Genomic DNA, 18,061 nt, shown 5'->3' on the forward strand with positions numbered 1-18,061 from the left:
AAAATGAATTTCGGTCTAGAAAAGCCACACTGCTTCGCAGGACGGGGTAGTTTAAAAGAATAAAGCGAAAGGAACATGGCGGGTGCGATCATACCAGCACTAATGCACCGGATCCCATCTGAACATCGAAATTAAGCGTGTTTGGGCGAAAGTAGTACTTGGATTGGTGACCCCCTGGGAAGTCCTCGTGTTGCACCCCTCTCTTTTTTGTTTCGAAATCCAAATTTCCTATTCGTTCTTTATCCTGTAGTAATTTAGCTCCGTCGGAACGATTGCTTAATATTTTGCTTCTTGTCGAAGCGTGAAGGAGGATCTGAAGGCGCGAGACAAATCAGGAACGGTACGGCTCGATCAAAGCCCGGATCGTCGCTCAAATTTGTCGGCGCAAATGTATCACCGCAAGCGTGAAGGATTGATTTCATGATAATTTAGAGTTGCGGGATGATGGAAAAAAACAGGGTGCAAATCAATAACAAAAAAAAATATGAAAGCAAATAAATAAAAGGATAATAGGAAAATGCTTGAATTGACGCTTAAAATGAATTTCGGTCTAGAAAAGCCACACTGCTTCGCAGGACGGGGTAGTTTAAAAGAATAAAGCGAAAGGAATATGGCGGGTGCGATCATACCAGCACTAATGCACCGGATCCCATCTGAACATCGAAATTAAGCGTGTTTGGGCGAAAGTAGTACTTGGATTGGTGACCCCCTGGGAAGTCCTCGTGTTGCACCCCTCTCTTTTTTGTTTCGAAATCCAAATTTCCTATTCGTTCTTTATCCTGTAGTAATTTAGCTCCGTCGGAACGATTGCTTAATATTTTGCTTCTTGTCGAAGCGTGAAGGAGGATCTGAAGGCGCGAGACAAATCAGGAACGGTACGGCTCGATCAAAGCCCGGATCGTCGCTCAAATTTGTCGGCGCAAATGTATCACCGCAAGCGTGAAGGATTGATTTCATGATAATTTAGAGTTGCGGGATGATGGAAAAAAACAGGGTGCAAATCAATAACAAAAAAAATATAAAGTAAATAAATAAAAGAATAAGAGGAAAATGCTTCAATTGACGCTTAAAATGAATTCCGGTCTAGAAAAGCCACACTGCTTCGCTGGACGGGGTAGTTTAAAAGAATAAAGCGAAAGGAATGTTGTGGGTGCGATCATACCAGCACTAATGCACCGTATCCCATCAGAACTCCGAAGTTAAGCGTGCTTGGGCGTGAGCAGTATTAGGATGGGTGACCCCCTGGGAATTCCTCTTGTTGCACCCCTTTCTTTTTTGTTTCGAAATTCAAATTTTCTATTCGTTCTTTATCTTGTAGTAATTTAGGTCCTTCGGAACGATTGCTTTATATTTTGCTTCTTCTCGAAGCATGAAGGCGGATCTGAAGGCGCGAGAGAAATCAGGAACGGTACGGCTCGATCAAAGCCCGGATCATCGCTCAAATTTGTCGGCGCAAATGTATCAGCGCTAGCGTGATGGATTGATTTCATGACAATTTATTGTTGCGCGATGAGGGAAAAAAACAGGGTGCAAATCAATAACAAAAAAAAATATGAAAGCAATAAACAAAAGGATAGGAGAAAAATGCTTGAATTGACGCTTAAAATGAATTTCGGTCTAGAAAAGCCACACTGCTTCGCAGGACGGGGTAGTTTAAAAGAATAAAGCGAAAGGAACATGGCGGGTGCGATCATACCAGCACTAATGCACCGGATCCCATCAGAACTCCGAAGTTAAGCATGCTTGGGCGAGAGTAGTGCTAGGATGGGTGACCCCCTGGGAATTCCTCTTGTTGCACCCCTCTCTTTTTTGTTTCGAAATTCAAATTTTCTATTCGTTCTTTATCCTGTAGTAATTTAGCTCCGTCGGAACGATTGCTTAATATTTTGCTTCTTGTCGAAGCGTGAAGGAGGATCTGAAGGCGCGAGACAAATCAGGAACGGTATGGCTCGATCAAAGCCCGGATCGTCGCTCAAATTTGTCGGCGCAAATGTATCAGCGCAAGCGTGAAGGATTGATTTCATGATAATTTAGAGTTGCGGGATGATGGAAAAAAACAGGGGGCAAATCGATAACAAAAAAAAAATATGAAAGAAAATAAATAAAAGGATAATAGGAAAATGCTTGAATTGACGCTTAAAATGAATTTCGGTCTAGAAAAGCAACACTGCTTCGCAGGACGGGGTAGTTTAAAAGAATAAAGCGAAAGGAACATGGCGGGTGCGATCATACCAGCACTAATGCACCGGATCCCATCAGAACTCCGAAGTTAAGCATGCTTGGGCGAGAGTAGTACTAGGATGGGTGACCCCCTGGGAATTCCTCTTGTTGCACCCCTTTCTTTTTTGTTTCGAAATTCAAATTTTCTATTCGTTCTTTATCCTGTAGTAATTTAGGTCCGTCGGAACGATTGCTTAATATTTTGCTTCTTGTCGAAGCGTGAAGGAGGATCTGAAGGCGCGAGACAAATCAGGAACGGTATGGCTCGATCAAAGCCCGGATCGTCGCTCAAATTTGTCGGCGCAAATGTATCAGCGCAAGCGTGAAGGATTGATTTCATGATAATTTAGAGTTGCGGGATGATGGAAAAAAACAGGGGGCAAATCAATAATAAAAAAAAAATATGAAAGAAAATAAATAAAAGGATAATAGGAAAATGCTTGAATTGACGCTTAAAATGAATTTCGGTCTAGAAAAGCCACACTGCTTCGCAGGACGGGGTAGTTTAAAAGAATAAAGCGAAAGGAATATGGCGGGTGCGATCATACCAGCACTAATGCACCGGATCCCATCAGAACTTCGAAATTAAGCGTGTTTGGGCGAGAGTAGTACTTGGATTGGTGACCCCCTGGGAAGTCCTCGTGTTGCACCCCTCTCTTTTTTGTTTCGAAATCCAAATTTCCTATTCGTTCTTTATCCTGTAGTAATTTAGCTCCGTCGGAACGATTGCTTAATATTTTGCTTCTTGTCGAAGCGTGAAGGAGGATCTGAAGGCGCGAGACAAATCAGGAACGGTACGGCTCGATCAAAGCCCGGATCGTCGCTCAAATTTGTCGGCGCAAATGTATCAGCGCAAGCGTGAAGGATTGATTTCATGATAATTTAGAGTTGCGGGATGATGGAAAAAAACAGGGGGCAAATCAATAACCAAAAAAAATATGAAAGCAAATAAATAAAAGGATAATAGGAAAATGCTTGAATTGACGCTTAAAATGAATTTCGGTCTAGAAAAGCTACACTGCTTCGCAGGACGGGGTAGTTTAAAAGAATAAAGTGAAAGGAATATGGCGGGTGCGATCATACCAGCACTAATGCACCGGATCCCATCAGAACTTCGAAATTAAGCGTGTTTGGGCGAGAGTAGTACTTGGATTGGTGACCCCCTGGGAAGTCCTCGTGTTGCATCCCTCGCTTTTTTGTTTCGAAATCCAAATTTCCTATTCGTTCTTTATCCTGTAGTAATTTAGCTCCGTCGGAACGATTGCTTAATATTTTGCTTCTTGTCGAAGCGTGAAGGAGGATCTGAAGGCGCGAGACAAATCAGGAACGGTACGGCTCGATCAAAGCCCGGATAGTCGCTCAAATTTGTCGGCGCAAATGTAACACCGCAAGCGTGAAGGATTGATTTCATGATAATTTAGAGTTGCGGGATGATGGAAAAAAACAGGGTGCAAATCAATAACAAAAAATAATATGAAAGCAAATAAATAAAAGGATAATAGGAAAATACTTGAATTGACGCTTAAAATGAATTTCGGTCTAGAAAAGCCACACTGATTCGCAGGACGGGGTAGTTTAAAAGAATGAAGCGAAAGGAATATGGCGGGTGCGATCATACCAGCACTAATGCACCGGATCCCATCAGAACTTCTAAATTAAGCGTGTTTGGGCGAGAGTAGTACTTGGATTGGTGACCCCCTGGGAAGTCCTCGTGTTGCACCCCTCTCTTTTTTGTTTCGAAATCCAAATTTCCTATTCGTTCTTTATCCTGTAGTAATTTAGCTCCGTCGGAACGATTGCTTAATATTTTGCTTCTTGTCGAAGCGTGAAGGAGGATCTGAAGGCGCGAGACAAATCAGGAACGGTACGGCTCGATCAAAGCCCGGATCGTCGCTCAAATTTGTCGGCGCAAATGTATCAGTGCAAGGGTGAAGGATTGATTTCATGATAATTTAGAGTTGCGGGATGATGGAAAAAAAAAGGGGGCAAATCAATAACAAAAAAAAATATGAAAGCAAATAAATAAAAGGATAATAGGAAAATGCTTGAATTGACGCTTAAAATGAATTTCGGTCTAGAAAAGCCACACTGCTTCGCAGGACGGGGTAGTTTAAAAGAATAAAGCGAAAGGAATATGGCGGGTGCGATCATACCAGCACTAATGCACCGGATCCCATCTGAACATCGAAATTAAGCGTGTTTGGGCGAGAGTAGTACTTGGATTGGTGACCCCCTGGGAAGTCCTCGTGTTGCACCCCTCTCTTTTTTGTTTCGAAATCCAAATTTCCTATTCGTTCTTTATCCTGTAGTAATTTAGCTCCGTCGGAACGATTGCTTAATATTTTGCTTCTTGTCGAAGCGTGAAGGAGGATCTGAAGGCGCGAGACAAATCAAGAACGGTACGGCTCGATCAAAGCCCGGATCGTCGCTCAAATTTGTCGGCGCAAATGTATCACCGCAAGCGTGAAGGATTGATTTCATGATAATTTAGAGTTGCGGGATGATGGAAAAAAATAGGGTGCAAATCAATAACAAAAAATATATAAAGTAAATAAATAAAAGGATAAGAGGAAAATACTTCAATTGACGCTTAAAATGAATTCCGGTCTAGAAAAGCCACACTGCTTCGCAGGACAGGGTAGTTTAAAAGAATAAAGCGAAAGGAACGTTGTGGGTGCGATCATACCAACACTAATGCACCGTATCCCATCAGAACTCCGAAGTTAAGCGTGCTTGGGCGTAAGCAGTATTAGGATGGGTGACCCCCTGGGAAGTCCTCGTGTTGCACCCCTCTCTTTTTTGTTTCGAAATCCAAATTTCCTATTCGTTCTTTATCCTGTAGTAATTTAGCTCCGTCGGAACGATTGCTTAATATTTTGCTTCTTGTCGAAGCGTGAAGTAGGATCTGAAGGCGCGAGACAAATCAGGAACGGTACGGCTCGATCAAAGCCCGGATCGTCGCTCAAATTTGTCGGCGCAAATGTATCACCGCAAGCGTGAATGATCGATTTCATGATAATTTAGAGTTGCGGGATGATGGAAAAAAACAGGGTGCAAATCAATAACAAAAAAAATATAAAGTAAATAAATAAAAGGATAAGAGGAAAATGCTTCAATTGACGCTTAAAATGAATTCCGGTCTAGAAAAGCCACACTGCTTCGCTGGACGGGGTAGTTTAAAAGAATAAAGCGAAAGGAACGTTGTGGGTGCGATCATACCAGCACTAATGCACCGTATCCCATCAGAACTCCGAAGTTAAGCGTGCTTGGGCGTGAGCAGTATTAGGATGGGTGACCCCCTGGGAATTCCTCTTGTTGCACCCCTTTCTTTTTTGTTTCGAAATTCAAATTTTCTATTCGTTCTTTATCTTGTAGTAAATTAGGTCCTTCGGAACGATTGCTTTATATTTTGCTTCTTCTCGAAGCATGAAGGCGGATCTGAAGGCGCGAGAGAAATCAGGAACGGTACGGCTCGATCAAAGCCCGGATCATCGCTCAAATTTGTCGGCGCAAATGTATCAGCGCTAGCGTGATGGATTGATTTCATGACAATTTATTGTTGCGCGATGAGGGAAAAAAACAGGGTGCAAATCAATAACAAAAAAAAATATGAAAGCAATAAACAAAAGAATAAGAGAAAAATGCTTGAATTGACGCTTAAAATGAATTTCGGTCTAGAAAAGCCACACTGCTTCGCAGGACGGGGTAGTTTAAAAGAATAAAGCGAAAGGAACATGGCGGGTGCGATCATACCAGCACTAATGCACCGGATCCCATCAGAACTCCGAAGTTAAGCATGCTTGGGCGAGAGTATTGCTAGGATGGGTGACCCCCTGGGAATTCCTCTTGTTGCACCCCTCTCTTTTTTGTTTCGAAATTCAAATTTTCTATTCGTTCTTTATCCTGTAGTAATTTAGCTCCGTCGGAACGATTGCTTAATATTTTGCTTCTTGTCGAAGCGTGAAGGAGGATCTGAAGGCGCGAGAGAAATAAGGAACGGTACGGCTCGATCAAAGCCCGGATCATCGCTCAAATTTGTCGGCGCAAATGTATCAGCGCTAGCGTGATGGATTGATTTCATGACAATTTATTGTTGCGCGATGAGGGAAAAAAACAGGGTGCAAATCAATAACAAAAAAAAATATGAAAGCAATAAACAAAACGATAAGAGAAAAATGCTTGAATTGACGCTCAAAATGAATTTCGGTCTAGAAAAGCCACACTGCTTCGCAGGACGGGGTAGTTTAAAAGAATAAAGCGAAAGGAACATGGCGGGTGCGATCATACCAGCACTAATGCACCGGATCCCATCAGAACTCCGAAGTTAAGCTTGCTTGGGCGAGCGTAGTGCTAGGATGGGTGACCCCCTGGGAATTCCTCTTGTTGCACCCCTCTCTTTTTTGTTTCGAAATTCGAATTTTCTATTCGTTCTTTATCCTGTAGTAATTTAGCTCCGTCGGAACGATTGCTTAATATTTTGCTTCTTGTCGAAGCGTGAAGGAGGATCTGAAGGCGCGAGACAAATCAGGAACGGTACGGCTCGATCAAAGCCCGGATCGTCGCTCAAATTTGTCGGCGCAAATGTATCAGCGCAAGCGTGAAGGATTGATTTCATGATAATTTAAAGTTGCGGGATGATGGAAAAAAAAAGGGGGCAAATCAATAACAAAAAAAAATATGAAAGCAAATAAATAAAAGGATAATAGGAAAATGCTTGAATTGACGCTTAAAATGAATTTCGGTCTAGAAAAGCCACACTGCTTCGCAGGACGGGGTAGTTTAAAAGAATAAAGCGAAAGGAATATGGCGGATGCGATCATACCAGCACTAATGCACCGGATCCCATCAGAACTTCGAAATTAAGCGTGTTTGGGCGAGAGTAGTACTTGGATTGGTGACCCCCTGGGAAGTCCTCGTGTTGCACCCCTCTCTTTTTTGTTTTGAAATCCAAATTTCCTATTCGTTATTTATCCTGTAGTAATTTAGCTCTGTCGGAACGATTGCTTAATATTTTGCTTCTTGTCTAAGCGTGAAGGAGGATCTGAAGGCGCGAGACAAATCAGGAACGGTACGGCTCGATCAAAGCCCGGATCGTCGCTCAAATTTGTCGGCGCAAATGTATCAGCGCAAGCGTGAAGGATTGATTTCATGATAATTTAGAGTTGCGGGATGATGGAAAAAAACAGGGGGCAAATCAATAACAAAAAAAAAATATGAAAGCAAATAAAAAAAAGATAATAGGAAAATGCTTGAATTGACGCTTAAAATGAATTTCGGTCTAGAAAAGCCACACTGCTTCGTAGGACGGGGTAGTTTAAAAGAATAAAGCGAAAGGAATATGGCGGGTGCGATCATACCAGCACTAATGCACTGGATCCCATCAGAACATCGAAATTAAGCGTGTTTGGGCGAGAGTAGTACTTGGATTGGTGACCCCCTGGGAAGTCCTCGTGTTGCACCCCTCTCTTTTTTGTTTCAAAATCCAAATTTCCTATTCGTTCTTTATCCAGTAGTAATTTAGCTCCGTCGGAACGATTGCTTAATATTTTGCTTCTTGTCGAAGCGTGAAGGAGGATCTGAAGGCGCGAGACAAATCAGGAACGGTACGGCTCGATCAAAGCCCGTATCGTCGCTCAAATTTGTCGGCGCAAATGTATCAGCGCAAGCGTGAAGGATTGATTTCATGATAATTTAGAGTTGCGGGATGATGGAAAAAAACAGGGGGCAAATCAATAACAAAAAAAAAATATGAAAGCAAATAAATAAAAGGATAATAGGAAAATGCTTGAATTGACGCTTAAAATGAATTTCGGTCTAGAAAAGCCACACTGCTTCGCAGGACGGGGTAGTTTAAAAGAATAAAGCGAAAGGAACATGGCGGGTGCGATCAAACCAGCACTAATGCACCGGATCCCATCAGAACTCCGAAGTTAAGCATGCTTGGGCGAGAGTAGTACTAGGATGGGTGACCCCCTGGGAATTCCTCTTGTTGCCCCCCTCTCTTTTTTGTTTCGAAATTCAAATTTTCTATTCGTTCTTTATCCTGTAGTAATTTAGGTCCTTCGGAACGATTGCTTTATATTTTGCTTCTTCTCGAAGCATGAAGGCGGATCTGAAGGCGCGAGAGAAATCAGGAACGGTACGGCTCGATCAAAGCCCGGATCATCGCTCAAATTTGTCGGCGCAAATGTATCAGCGCTAGCGTGATGGATTGATTTCATGACAATTTATTGTTGCGCGATGAGGGAAAAAAACAGGGTGCAAATCAATAACAAAAAAAAATATGAAAGCAATAAACAAAAGAATAAGAGAAAAATGCTTGAATTGACGCTTAAAATGAATTTCGGTCTAGAAAAGCCACACTGCTTCGCAGGACGGGGTAGTTTAAAAGAATAAAGCGAAAGGAACATGGCGGGTGCGATCATACCAGCACTAATGCACCGGATCCCATCAGAACTCCGAAGTTAAGCATGCTTGGGCGAGAGTAGTGCTAGGATGGGTGACCCCCTGGGAATTCCTCTTGTTGCACCCCTCTCTTTTTTGTTTCGAAATTCAAATTTTCTATTCGTTCTTTATCCTGTAGTAATTTAGCTCCGTCGGAACGATTGCTTAATATTTTGCTTCTTGTCGAAGCGTGAAGGAGGATCTGAAGGCGCGAGAGAAATCAGGAACGGTACGGCTCGATCAAAGCCCGGATCATCGCTCAAATTTGTCGGCGCAAATGTATCAGCGCTAGCGTGATGGATTGATTTCATGACAATTTATTGTTGCGCGATGAGGGAAAAAAACAGGGTGCAAATCAATAACAAAAAAAAATATGAAAGCAATAAACAAAACGATAAGAGAAAAATGCTTGAATTGACGCTCAAAATGAATTTCGGTCTAGAAAAGCCACACTGCTTCGCAGGACGGGGTAGTTTAAAAGAATAAAGCGAAAGGAACATGGCGGGTGCGATCATACCAGCACTAATGCACCGGATCCCATCAGAACTCCGAAGTTAAGCTTGCTTGGGCGAGCGTAGTGCTAGGATGGGTGACCCCCTGGGAATTCCTCTTGTTGCACCCCTCTCTTTTTTGTTTCGAAATTCAAATTTTCTATTCGTTCTTTATCCTGTAGTAATTTAGCTCCGTCGGAACGATTGCTTAATATTTTGCTTCTTGTCGAAGCGTGAAGGAGGATCTGAAGGCGCGAGACAAATCAGGAACGGTACGGCTCGATCAAAGCCCGGATCGTCGCTCAAATTTGTCGGCGCAAATGTATCAGCGCAAGCGTGAAGGATTGATTTCATGATAATTTAAAGTTGCGGGATGATGGAAAAAAAAAGGGGGCAAATCAATAACAAAAAAAAATATGAAAGCAAATAAATAAAAGGATAATAGGAAAATGCTTGAATTGACGCTTAAAATGAATTTCGGTCTAGAAAAGCCACACTGCTTCGCAGGACGGGGTAGTTTAAAAGAATAAAGCGAAAGGAATATGGCGGATGCGATCATACCAGCACTAATGCACCGGATCCCATCAGAACTTCGAAATTAAGCGTGTTTGGGCGAGAGTAGTACTTGGATTGGTGACCCCCTGGGAAGTCCTCGTGTTGCATCCCTCGCTTTTTTGTTTCGAAATCCAAATTTCCTATTCGTTCTTTATCCTGTAGTAATTTAGCTCCGTCGGAACGATTGCTTAATATTTTGCTTCTTGTCGAAGCGTGAAGGAGGATCTGAAGGCGCGAGACAAATCAGGAACGGTACGGCTCGATCAAAGCCCGGATAGTCGCTCAAATTTGTCGGCGCAAATGTAACACCGCAAGCGTGAAGGATTGATTTCATGATAATTTAGAGTTGCGGGATGATGGAAAAAAATAGGGTGCAAATCAATAACAAAAAATAATATGAAAGCAAATAAATAAAAGGATAATAGGAAAATACTTGAATTGACGCTTAAAATGAATTTCGGTCTAGAAAAGCCACACTGATTCGCAGGACGGGGTAGTTTAAAAGAATGAAGCGAAAGGAATATGGCGGGTGCGATCATACCAGCACTAATGCACCGGATCCCATCAGAACTTCTAAATTAAGCGTGTTTGGGCGAGAGTAGTACTTGGATTGGTGACCCCCTGGGAAGTCCTCGTGTTGCACCCCTCTCTTTTTTGTTTCGAAATCCAAATTTCCTATTCGTTCTTTATCCTGTAGTAATTTAGCTCCGTCGGAACGATTGCTTAATATTTTGCTTCTTGTCGAAGCGTGAAGGAGGATCTGAAGGCGCGAGACAAATCAGGAACGGTACGGCTCGATCAAAGCCCGGATCGTCGCTCAAATTTGTCGGCGCAAATGTATCAGTGCAAGGGTGAAGGATTGATTTCATGATAATTTAGAGTTGCGGGATGATGGAAAAAAAAAGGGGGCAAATCAATAACAAAAAAAAATATGAAAGCAAATAAATAAAAGGATAATAGGAAAATGCTTGAATTGACGCTTAAAATGAATTTCGGTCTAGAAAAGCCACACTGCTTCGCAGGACAGGGTAGTTTAAAAGAATAAAGCGAAAGGAATATGGCGGGTGCGATCATACCAGCACTAATGCACCGGATCCCATCTGAACATCGAAATTAAGCGTGTTTGGGCGAGAGTAGTACTTGGATTGGTGACCCCCTGGGAAGTCCTCGTGTTGCACCCCTCTCTTTTTTGTTTCGAAATCCAAATTTCCTATTCGTTCTTTATCCTGTAGTAATTTAGCTCCGTCGGAACGATTGCTTAATATTTTGCTTCTTGTCGAAGCGTGAAGGAGGATCTGAAGGCGCGAGACAAATCAAGAACGGTACGGCTCGATCAAAGCCCGGATCGTCGCTCAAATTTGTCGGCGCAAATGTATCACCGCAAGCGTGAAGGATTGATTTCATGATAATTTAGAGTTGCGGGATGATGGAAAAAAATAGGGTGCAAATCAATAACAAAAAATATATAAAGTAAATAAATAAAAGGATAAGAGGAAAATACTTCAATTGACGCTTAAAATGAATTCCGGTCTAGAAAAGCCACACTGCTTCGCAGGACAGGGTAGTTTAAAAGAATAAAGCGAAAGGAACGTTGTGGGTGCGATCATACCAACACTAATGCACCGTATCCCATCAGAACTCCGAAGTTAAGCGTGCTTGGGCGTAAGCAGTATTAGGATGGGTGACCCCCTGGGAAGTCCTCGTGTTGCACCCCTCTCTTTTTTGTTTCGAAATCCAAATTTCCTATTCGTTCTTTATCCTGTAGTAATTTAGCTCCGTCGGAACGATTGCTTAATATTTTGCTTCTTGTCGAAGCGTGAAGTAGGATCTGAAGGCGCGAGACAAATCAGGAACGGTACGGCTCGATCAAAGCCCGGATCGTCGCTCAAATTTGTCGGCGCAAATGTATCACCGCAAGCGTGAATGATCGATTTCATGATAATTTAGAGTTGCGGGATGATGGAAAAAAACAGGGTGCAAATCAATAACAAAAAAAATATAAAGTAAATAAATAAAAGGATAAGAGGAAAATGCTTCAATTGACGCTTAAAATGAATTCCGGTCTAGAAAAGCCACACTGCTTCGCTGGACGGGGTAGTTTAAAAGAATAAAGCGAAAGGAACGTTGTGGGTGCGATCATACCAGCACTAATGCACCGTATCCCATCAGAACTCCGAAGTTAAGCGTGCTTGGGCGTGAGCAGTATTAGGATGGGTGACCCCCTGGGAATTCCTCTTGTTGCACCCCTTTCTTTTTTGTTTCGAAATTCAAATTTTCTATTCGTTCTTTATCTTGTAGTAAATTAGGTCCTTCGGAACGATTGCTTTATATTTTGCTTCTTCTCGAAGCATGAAGGCGGATCTGAAGGCGCGAGAGAAATCAGGAACGGTACGGCTCGATCAAAGCCCGGATCATCGCTCAAATTTGTCGGCGCAAATGTATCAGCGCTAGCGTGATGGATTGATTTCATGACAATTTATTGTTGCGCGATGAGGGAAAAAAACAGGGTGCAAATCAATAACAAAAAAAAATATGAAAGCAATAAACAAAAGAATAAGAGAAAAATGCTTGAATTGACGCTTAAAATGAATTTCGGTCTAGAAAAGCCACACTGCTTCGCAGGACGGGGTAGTTTAAAAGAATAAAGCGAAAGGAACATGGCGGGTGCGATCATACCAGCACTAATGCACCGGATCCCATCAGAACTCCGAAGTTAAGCATGCTTGGGCGAGAGTAGTGCTAGGATGGGTGACCCCCTGGGAATTCCTCTTGTTGCACCCCTCTCTTTTTTGTTTCGAAATTCAAATTTTCTATTCGTTCTTTATCCTGTAGTAATTTAGCTCCGTCGGAACGATTGCTTAATATTTTGCTTCTTGTCGAAGCGTGAAGGAGGATCTGAAGGCGCGAGAGAAATCAGGAACGGTACGGCTCGATCAAAGCCCGGATCATCGCTCAAATTTGTCGGCGCAAATGTATCAGCGCTAGCGTGATGGATTGATTTCATGACAATTTATTGTTGCGCGATGAGGGAAAAAAACAGGGTGCAAATCAATAACAAAAAAAAATATGAAAGCAATAAACAAAACGATAAGAGAAAAATGCTTGAATTGACGCTCAAAATGAATTTCGGTCTAGAAAAGCCACACTGCTTCGCAGGACGGGGTAGTTTAAAAGAATAAAGCGAAAGGAACATGGCGGGTGCGATCATACCAGCACTAATGCACCGGATCCCATCAGAACTCCGAAGTTAAGCTTGCTTGGGCGAGCGTAGTGCTAGGATGGGTGACCCCCTGGGAATTCCTCTTGTTGCACCCCTCTCTTTTTTGTTTCGAAATTCGAATTTTCTATTCGTTCTTTATCCTGTAGTAATTTAGCTCCGTCGGAACGATTGCTTAATATTTTGCTTCTTGTCGAAGCGTGAAGGAGGATCTGAAGGCGCGAGACAAATCAGGAACGGTACGGCTCGATCAAAGCCCGGATCGTCGCTCAAATTTGTCGGCGCAAATGTATCAGCGCAAGCGTGAAGGATTGATTTCATGATAATTTAAAGTTGCGGGATGATGGAAAAAAAAAGGGGGCAAATCAATAACAAAAAAAAATATGAAAGCAAATAAATAAAAGGATAATAGGAAAATGCTTGAATTGACGCTTAAAATGAATTTCGGTCTAGAAAAGCCACACTGCTTCGCAGGACGGGGTAGTTTAAAAGAATAAAGCGAAAGGAATATGGCGGATGCGATCATACCAGCACTAATGCACCGGATCCCATCAGAACTTCGAAATTAAGCGTGTTTGGGCGAGAGTAGTACTTGGATTGGTGACCCCCTGGGAAGTCCTCGTGTTGCACCCCTCTCTTTTTTGTTTTGAAATCCAAATTTCCTATTCGTTATTTATCCTGTAGTAATTTAGCTCTGTCGGAACGATTGCTTAATATTTTGCTTCTTGTCTAAGCGTGAAGGAGGATCTGAAGGCGCGAGACAAATCAGGAACGGTACGGCTCGATCAAAGCCCGGATCGTCGCTCAAATTTGTCGGCGCAAATGTATCAGCGCAAGCGTGAAGGATTGATTTCATGATAATTTAGAGTTGCGGGATGATGGAAAAAAACAGGGGGCAAATCAATAACAAAAAAAAAATATGAAAGCAAATAAAAAAAAGATAATAGGAAAATGCTTGAATTGACGCTTAAAATGAATTTCGGTCTAGAAAAGCCACACTGCTTCGTAGGACGGGGTAGTTTAAAAGAATAAAGCGAAAGGAATATGGCGGGTGCGATCATACCAGCACTAATGCACTGGATCCCATCAGAACATCGAAATTAAGCGTGTTTGGGCGAGAGTAGTACTTGGATTGGTGACCCCCTGGGAAGTCCTCGTGTTGCACCCCTCTCTTTTTTGTTTCAAAATCCAAATTTCCTATTCGTTCTTTATCCAGTAGTAATTTAGCTCCGTCGGAACGATTGCTTAATATTTTGCTTCTTGTCGAAGCGTGAAGGAGGATCTGAAGGCGCGAGACAAATCAGGAACGGTACGGCTCGATCAAAGCCCGTATCGTCGCTCAAATTTGTCGGCGCAAATGTATCAGCGCAAGCGTGAAGGATTGATTTCATGATAATTTAGAGTTGCGGGATGATGGAAAAAAACAGGGGGCAAATCAATAACAAAAAAAAAATATGAAAGCAAATAAATAAAAGGATAATAGGAAAATGCTTGAATTGACGCTTAAAATGAATTTCGGTCTAGAAAAGCCACACTGCTTCGCAGGACGGGGTAGTTTAAAAGAATAAAGCGAAAGGAACATGGCGGGTGCGATCAAACCAGCACTAATGCACCGGATCCCATCAGAACTCCGAAGTTAAGCATGCTTGGGCGAGAGTAGTACTAGGATGGGTGACCCCCTGGGAATTCCTCTTGTTGCCCCCCTCTCTTTTTTGTTTCGAAATTCAAATTTTCTATTCGTTCTTTATCCTGTAGTAATTTAGGTCCTTCGGAACGATTGCTTTATATTTTGCTTCTTCTCGAAGCATGAAGGCGGATCTGAAGGCGCGAGAGAAATCAGGAACGGTACGGCTCGATCAAAGCCCGGATCATCGCTCAAATTTGTCGGCGTAAATGTATCAGCGCTAGCGTGATGGATTGATTTCATGACAATTTATTGTTGCGCGATGAGGGAAAAAAACAGGGTGCAAATCAATAACAAAAAAAAATATGAAAGCAATAAACAAAAGAATAAGAGAAAAATGCTTGAATTGACGCTTAAAATGAATTTCGGTCTAGAAAAGCCACACTGCTTCGCAGGACGGGGTAGTTTAAAAGAATAAAGCGAAAGGAACATGGCGGGTGCGATCATACCAGCACTAATGCACCGGATCCCATCAGAACTCCGAAGTTAAGCATGCTTGGGCGAGAGTAGTGCTAGGATGGGTGACCCCCTGGGAATTCCTCTTGTTGCACCCCTCTCTTTTTTGTTTCGAAATTCAAATTTTCTATTCGTTCTTTATCCTGTAGTAATTTAGCTCCGTCGGAACGATTGCTTAATATTTTGCTTCTTGTCGAAGCGTGAAGGAGGATCTGAAGGCGCGAGAGAAATCAGGAACGGTACGGCTCGATCAAAGCCCGGATCATCGCTCAAATTTGTCGGCGCAAATGTATCAGCGCTAGCGTGATGGATTGATTTCATGACAATTTATTGTTGCGCGATGAGGGAAAAAAACAGGGTGCAAATCAATAACAAAAAAAAATATGAAAGCAATAAACAAAACGATAAGAGAAAAATGCTTGAATTGACGCTCAAAATGAATTTCGGTCTAGAAAAGCCACACTGCTTCGCAGGACGGGGTAGTTTAAAAGAATAAAGCGAAAGGAACATGGCGGGTGCGATCATACCAGCACTAATGCACCGGATCCCATCAGAACTCCGAAGTTAAGCTTGCTTGGGCGAGCGTAGTGCTAGGATGGGTGACCCCCTGGGAATTCCTCTTGTTGCACCCCTCTCTTTTTTGTTTCGAAATTCAAATTTTCTATTCGTTCTTTATCCTGTAGTAATTTAGCTCCGTCGGAACGATTGCTTAATATTTTGCTTCTTGTCGAAGCGTGAAGGAGGATCTGAAGGCGCGAGACAAATCAGGAACGGTACGGCTCGATCAAAGCCCGGATCGTCGCTCAAATTTGTCGGCGCAAATGTATCAGCGCAAGCGTGAAGGATTGATTTCATGATAATTTAAAGTTGCGGGATGATGGAAAAAAAAAGGGGGCAAATCAATAACAAAAAAAAATATGAAAGCAAATAAATAAAAGGATAATAGGAAAATGCTTGAATTGACGCTTAAAATGAATTTCGGTCTAGAAAAGCCACACTGCTTCGCAGGACGGGGTAGTTTAAAAGAATAAAGCGAAAGGAATATGGCGGATGCGATCATACCAGCACTAATGCACCGGATCCCATCAGAACTTCGAAATTAAGCGTGTTTGGGCGAGAGTAGTACTTGGATTGGTGACCCCCTGGGAAGTCCTCGTGTTGCACCCCTCTCTTTTTTGTTTTGAAATCCAAATTTCCTATTCGTTATTTATCCTGTAGTAATTTAGCTCTGTCGGAACGATTGCTTAATATTTTGCTTCTTGTCTAAGCGTGAAGGAGGATCTGAAGGCGCGAGACAAATCAGGAACGGTACGGCTCGATCAAAGCCCGGATCGTCGCTCAAATTTGTCGGCGCAAATGTATCAGCGCAAGCGTGAAGGATTGATTTCATGATAATTTAGAGTTGCGGGATGATGGAAAAAAACAGGGGGCAAATCAATAACAAAAAAAAAATATGAAAGCAAATAAAAAAAAGATAATAGGAAAATGCTTGAATTGACGCTTAAAATGAATTTCGGTCTAGAAAAGCCACACTGCTTCGTAGGACGGGGTAGTTTAAAAGAATAAAGCGAAAGGAATATGGCGGGTGCGATCATACCAGCACTAATGCACTGGATCCCATCAGAACATCGAAATTAAGCGTGTTTGGGCGAGAGTAGTACTTGGATTGGTGACCCCCTGGGAAGTCCTCGTGTTGCACCCCTCTCTTTTTTGTTTCAAAATCCAAATTTCCTATTCGTTCTTTATCCAGTAGTAATTTAGCTCCGTCGGAACGATTGCTTAATATTTTGCTTCTTGTCGAAGCGTGAAGGAGGATCTGAAGGCGCGAGACAAATCAGGAACGGTACGGCTCGATCAAAGCCCGTATCGTCGCTCAAATTTGTCGGCGCAAATGTATCAGCGCAAGCGTGAAGGATTGATTTCATGATAATTTAGAGTTGCGGGATGATGGAAAAAAACAGGGGGCAAATCAATAACAAAAAAAAAATATGAAAGCAAATAAATAAAAGGATAATAGGAAAATGCTTGAATTGACGCTTAAAATGAATTTCGGTCTAGAAAAGCCACACTGCTTCGCAGGACGGGGTAGTTTAAAAGAATAAAGCGAAAGGAACATGGCGGGTGCGATCAAACCAGCACTAATGCACCGGATCCCATCAGAACTCCGAAGTTAAGCATGCTTGGGCGAGAGTAGTACTAGGATGGGTGACCCCCTGGGAATTCCTCTTGTTGCCCCCCTCTCTTTTTTGTTTCGAAATTCAAATTTTCTATTCGTTCTTTATCCTGTAGTAATTTAGGTCCTTCGGAACGATTGCTTTATATTTTGCTTCTTCTCGAAGCGTGAAGGCGGATCTGAAGGCGCGAGACAAATCAGGAACGGTACGGCTCGATCAAAGCCCGGATCGTCGCTCAAATTTGTCGGCGCAAATGTATCAGCGCAAGCGTGAAGGATTGATTTCATGATAATTTAGAGTTGCGGGATGATGGAAAAAAACAGGGGGCAAATCAATAACAAAAAAAAATATGAAAGCAAATAAATAAAAGGATAATAGGAAAATGCTTGAATTGACGCTTAAAATGAATTTCGGTCTAGAAAAGCCACACTGCTTCGCAGGACGGGGTAGTTTAAAAGAATAAAGCGAAAGGAATATGGCGGGTGCGATCATACCAGCACTAATGCACCGGATCCCATCAGAACATCGAAATTAAGCGTGTTTGGGCTAGAGTAGTACTTGGATTGGTGACCCCGTGGGAAGTCCTCGTGTTGCACCCCTCTCTTTTTTGTTTCGAAATCCAAATTTCCTATTCGTTCTTTATCCTGTAGTAATTTAGCTCCGTCGGAACGATTGCTTAATATTTTGCTTCTTGCCGAAGCGTGAAGGAGGATCTGAAGGCGCGAGACAAATCAGGAACGGTACGGCTCGATCAAAGCCCGGATCGTCGCTCAAATTTGTCGGCGCAAATGTATCAGCGCAAGCGTGAAGGATTGATTTC

At 42.5% G+C, this 18,061-nt stretch overlaps 34 non-coding genes across 34 annotated transcripts; all 34 read left to right on the forward strand.

The window, feature by feature from the left end:
* The first annotated feature begins 80 nt into the window (after positions 1-80).
* Positions 81-199, forward strand: LOC140025054 (5S ribosomal RNA). Its single transcript, XR_011829031.1, has one exon. It is a non-coding gene; the product is annotated as a 5S ribosomal RNA (ribosomal RNA).
* A 416-nt stretch (positions 200-615) lies between these two features.
* Positions 616-734, forward strand: LOC140025055 (5S ribosomal RNA). The gene has a single exon (XR_011829032.1). It is a non-coding gene; the product is annotated as a 5S ribosomal RNA (ribosomal RNA).
* A 414-nt stretch (positions 735-1,148) lies between these two features.
* Positions 1,149-1,267, forward strand: LOC140023506 (5S ribosomal RNA). Its single transcript, XR_011827474.1, has one exon. It is a non-coding gene; the product is annotated as a 5S ribosomal RNA (ribosomal RNA).
* A 415-nt stretch (positions 1,268-1,682) lies between these two features.
* On the forward strand, positions 1,683-1,801 carry LOC140032591 (5S ribosomal RNA). The gene has a single exon (XR_011836517.1). It is a non-coding gene; the product is annotated as a 5S ribosomal RNA (ribosomal RNA).
* Positions 1,802-2,218: 417 nt separating this feature from the next.
* On the forward strand, positions 2,219-2,337 carry LOC140031977 (5S ribosomal RNA). Its single transcript, XR_011835902.1, has one exon. It is a non-coding gene; the product is annotated as a 5S ribosomal RNA (ribosomal RNA).
* A 417-nt stretch (positions 2,338-2,754) lies between these two features.
* LOC140022860 (5S ribosomal RNA) lies at positions 2,755-2,873 on the forward strand. The gene has a single exon (XR_011826838.1). It is a non-coding gene; the product is annotated as a 5S ribosomal RNA (ribosomal RNA).
* A 416-nt stretch (positions 2,874-3,289) lies between these two features.
* LOC140023642 (5S ribosomal RNA) lies at positions 3,290-3,408 on the forward strand. The gene has a single exon (XR_011827611.1). It is a non-coding gene; the product is annotated as a 5S ribosomal RNA (ribosomal RNA).
* A 416-nt stretch (positions 3,409-3,824) lies between these two features.
* Positions 3,825-3,943, forward strand: LOC140024391 (5S ribosomal RNA). Its single transcript, XR_011828364.1, has one exon. It is a non-coding gene; the product is annotated as a 5S ribosomal RNA (ribosomal RNA).
* Positions 3,944-4,359: 416 nt separating this feature from the next.
* Positions 4,360-4,478, forward strand: LOC140024599 (5S ribosomal RNA). Its single transcript, XR_011828575.1, has one exon. It is a non-coding gene; the product is annotated as a 5S ribosomal RNA (ribosomal RNA).
* Positions 4,479-4,892: 414 nt separating this feature from the next.
* On the forward strand, positions 4,893-5,011 carry LOC140024131 (5S ribosomal RNA). The gene has a single exon (XR_011828103.1). It is a non-coding gene; the product is annotated as a 5S ribosomal RNA (ribosomal RNA).
* Positions 5,012-5,425: 414 nt separating this feature from the next.
* On the forward strand, positions 5,426-5,544 carry LOC140023507 (5S ribosomal RNA). Its single transcript, XR_011827475.1, has one exon. It is a non-coding gene; the product is annotated as a 5S ribosomal RNA (ribosomal RNA).
* Positions 5,545-5,959: 415 nt separating this feature from the next.
* LOC140023710 (5S ribosomal RNA) lies at positions 5,960-6,078 on the forward strand. Its single transcript, XR_011827678.1, has one exon. It is a non-coding gene; the product is annotated as a 5S ribosomal RNA (ribosomal RNA).
* Positions 6,079-6,493: 415 nt separating this feature from the next.
* Positions 6,494-6,612, forward strand: LOC140023355 (5S ribosomal RNA). The gene has a single exon (XR_011827324.1). It is a non-coding gene; the product is annotated as a 5S ribosomal RNA (ribosomal RNA).
* A 416-nt stretch (positions 6,613-7,028) lies between these two features.
* On the forward strand, positions 7,029-7,147 carry LOC140023976 (5S ribosomal RNA). The gene has a single exon (XR_011827942.1). It is a non-coding gene; the product is annotated as a 5S ribosomal RNA (ribosomal RNA).
* Positions 7,148-7,563: 416 nt separating this feature from the next.
* LOC140024897 (5S ribosomal RNA) lies at positions 7,564-7,682 on the forward strand. The gene has a single exon (XR_011828873.1). It is a non-coding gene; the product is annotated as a 5S ribosomal RNA (ribosomal RNA).
* Positions 7,683-8,099: 417 nt separating this feature from the next.
* Positions 8,100-8,218, forward strand: LOC140032654 (5S ribosomal RNA). Its single transcript, XR_011836579.1, has one exon. It is a non-coding gene; the product is annotated as a 5S ribosomal RNA (ribosomal RNA).
* Positions 8,219-8,633: 415 nt separating this feature from the next.
* Positions 8,634-8,752, forward strand: LOC140032592 (5S ribosomal RNA). The gene has a single exon (XR_011836518.1). It is a non-coding gene; the product is annotated as a 5S ribosomal RNA (ribosomal RNA).
* Positions 8,753-9,167: 415 nt separating this feature from the next.
* On the forward strand, positions 9,168-9,286 carry LOC140023356 (5S ribosomal RNA). Its single transcript, XR_011827325.1, has one exon. It is a non-coding gene; the product is annotated as a 5S ribosomal RNA (ribosomal RNA).
* Positions 9,287-9,702: 416 nt separating this feature from the next.
* Positions 9,703-9,821, forward strand: LOC140021991 (5S ribosomal RNA). The gene has a single exon (XR_011825973.1). It is a non-coding gene; the product is annotated as a 5S ribosomal RNA (ribosomal RNA).
* Positions 9,822-10,237: 416 nt separating this feature from the next.
* LOC140024393 (5S ribosomal RNA) lies at positions 10,238-10,356 on the forward strand. The gene has a single exon (XR_011828366.1). It is a non-coding gene; the product is annotated as a 5S ribosomal RNA (ribosomal RNA).
* Positions 10,357-10,772: 416 nt separating this feature from the next.
* LOC140024600 (5S ribosomal RNA) lies at positions 10,773-10,891 on the forward strand. Its single transcript, XR_011828576.1, has one exon. It is a non-coding gene; the product is annotated as a 5S ribosomal RNA (ribosomal RNA).
* Positions 10,892-11,305: 414 nt separating this feature from the next.
* LOC140024132 (5S ribosomal RNA) lies at positions 11,306-11,424 on the forward strand. Its single transcript, XR_011828104.1, has one exon. It is a non-coding gene; the product is annotated as a 5S ribosomal RNA (ribosomal RNA).
* Positions 11,425-11,838: 414 nt separating this feature from the next.
* LOC140023508 (5S ribosomal RNA) lies at positions 11,839-11,957 on the forward strand. The gene has a single exon (XR_011827476.1). It is a non-coding gene; the product is annotated as a 5S ribosomal RNA (ribosomal RNA).
* Positions 11,958-12,372: 415 nt separating this feature from the next.
* LOC140032593 (5S ribosomal RNA) lies at positions 12,373-12,491 on the forward strand. The gene has a single exon (XR_011836519.1). It is a non-coding gene; the product is annotated as a 5S ribosomal RNA (ribosomal RNA).
* A 415-nt stretch (positions 12,492-12,906) lies between these two features.
* Positions 12,907-13,025, forward strand: LOC140023357 (5S ribosomal RNA). Its single transcript, XR_011827326.1, has one exon. It is a non-coding gene; the product is annotated as a 5S ribosomal RNA (ribosomal RNA).
* Positions 13,026-13,441: 416 nt separating this feature from the next.
* Positions 13,442-13,560, forward strand: LOC140023977 (5S ribosomal RNA). Its single transcript, XR_011827943.1, has one exon. It is a non-coding gene; the product is annotated as a 5S ribosomal RNA (ribosomal RNA).
* Positions 13,561-13,976: 416 nt separating this feature from the next.
* Positions 13,977-14,095, forward strand: LOC140024898 (5S ribosomal RNA). Its single transcript, XR_011828874.1, has one exon. It is a non-coding gene; the product is annotated as a 5S ribosomal RNA (ribosomal RNA).
* Positions 14,096-14,512: 417 nt separating this feature from the next.
* Positions 14,513-14,631, forward strand: LOC140032655 (5S ribosomal RNA). The gene has a single exon (XR_011836580.1). It is a non-coding gene; the product is annotated as a 5S ribosomal RNA (ribosomal RNA).
* A 415-nt stretch (positions 14,632-15,046) lies between these two features.
* On the forward strand, positions 15,047-15,165 carry LOC140032594 (5S ribosomal RNA). Its single transcript, XR_011836520.1, has one exon. It is a non-coding gene; the product is annotated as a 5S ribosomal RNA (ribosomal RNA).
* Positions 15,166-15,580: 415 nt separating this feature from the next.
* Positions 15,581-15,699, forward strand: LOC140023358 (5S ribosomal RNA). The gene has a single exon (XR_011827327.1). It is a non-coding gene; the product is annotated as a 5S ribosomal RNA (ribosomal RNA).
* A 416-nt stretch (positions 15,700-16,115) lies between these two features.
* LOC140023978 (5S ribosomal RNA) lies at positions 16,116-16,234 on the forward strand. Its single transcript, XR_011827944.1, has one exon. It is a non-coding gene; the product is annotated as a 5S ribosomal RNA (ribosomal RNA).
* A 416-nt stretch (positions 16,235-16,650) lies between these two features.
* On the forward strand, positions 16,651-16,769 carry LOC140024899 (5S ribosomal RNA). The gene has a single exon (XR_011828875.1). It is a non-coding gene; the product is annotated as a 5S ribosomal RNA (ribosomal RNA).
* A 417-nt stretch (positions 16,770-17,186) lies between these two features.
* LOC140032656 (5S ribosomal RNA) lies at positions 17,187-17,305 on the forward strand. The gene has a single exon (XR_011836581.1). It is a non-coding gene; the product is annotated as a 5S ribosomal RNA (ribosomal RNA).
* Positions 17,306-17,721: 416 nt separating this feature from the next.
* On the forward strand, positions 17,722-17,840 carry LOC140025080 (5S ribosomal RNA). Its single transcript, XR_011829058.1, has one exon. It is a non-coding gene; the product is annotated as a 5S ribosomal RNA (ribosomal RNA).
* Positions 17,841-18,061: the final 221 nt, after the last annotated feature.

This window comes from Coffea arabica, chromosome 11e, assembly GCF_036785885.1.
Source record: "Coffea arabica cultivar ET-39 chromosome 11e, Coffea Arabica ET-39 HiFi, whole genome shotgun sequence".
Taxonomy (NCBI): Eukaryota; Viridiplantae; Streptophyta; class Magnoliopsida; order Gentianales; family Rubiaceae; genus Coffea; species Coffea arabica.